This window comes from Theobroma cacao, chromosome 2 (genome assembly GCF_000208745.1).
Source record: "Theobroma cacao cultivar B97-61/B2 chromosome 2, Criollo_cocoa_genome_V2, whole genome shotgun sequence".
In the NCBI taxonomy this organism is placed as follows: domain Eukaryota; kingdom Viridiplantae; phylum Streptophyta; class Magnoliopsida; order Malvales; family Malvaceae; genus Theobroma; species Theobroma cacao.
In genome coordinates, this window is record NC_030851.1 from 30285527 (window position 1) to 30286629 (window position 1103).

Sequence of the window (1103 nt, forward strand, 5' to 3'; positions counted from 1 at the left end):
CTCTTCAAAAATAGTGTAGTTTACAAAATACAGGGAGTATTGTATTGTTGATTTTAAGTGACTTAATTGATTTTTCCTTCCAAAAGTTGGTGTTTGGCAAGGACCAGTTTGGGTTTGATCTATTTTGCTGTTGTGATTATCCAATCCCCATTTCTCCTCTAAAAATACCTTTGAGATCGACTGGGATTGAAGTGCACAACCATAGATGGAAAGTGAAATATTTTTTTTGAAGTAATAAAATAAACTCAAAAAACACTCAATCTTTATTTTAAATTAATTAAATAAAAAATATATGTATGAGAAAGTTTGATCAATGCTATATATATGTGTGTGTGAATTATCTGAAATGATAGAAGTGATTGTCGCATGTAATTGGGACTTAAAATGTGATTATTTGAAACAATAGAAATGCATAAGTTTTTTAAACTAATAAAAAAATCAAATAAACACTAATTTTTTTCTTGAATTAAATAAATAAAAAGTAAAAAAGATTAAAAAAAAATTTATTGTCTTTTTACATAAAAACAAATTGAAAATTTAAATCAAAGTAAAACATAAAGTTTTATGTAAGAAAAAAAAATAACTTTAGAGTATTATATGAAAAAATATCATAACATAAAAGAGTCTATGTGAAGTTTGTTCTTTAAATATATTTTTTTAAAATTTATTGAATAGAAACTCATGAAAGTTGACTATTATTAACACAACAAAATACGGAAATTGAAAATTCATTTGTTTTTTTTTAAATTTTCTTTTGGATTTCACTCCAAGAAATAAAATATAGTCTTAAGGCTTACAATTTTTTACCTTATAGCACGTTTGGTTCGCGGAATAGACAAGAATGGAATAGAATAGCTATTACGTGGGAATAGAATGAGATGAGAATAGAATAGAATAGGTATTACGTAGTTTGGTATGATAAATGGAATAGAGCAGGAATGATTATTATGACGTATTACAGTGTTTTGTTGGTAAAAATAACTTTGGAATAAGAAAAGAATAAAAATAAAAAGACAAAAATACCCTTTATTATATAATGATTATTTAATTTTTATTTTATTTTTTAAATATTAATATTTTATTTATAATCTAATCATTAATAT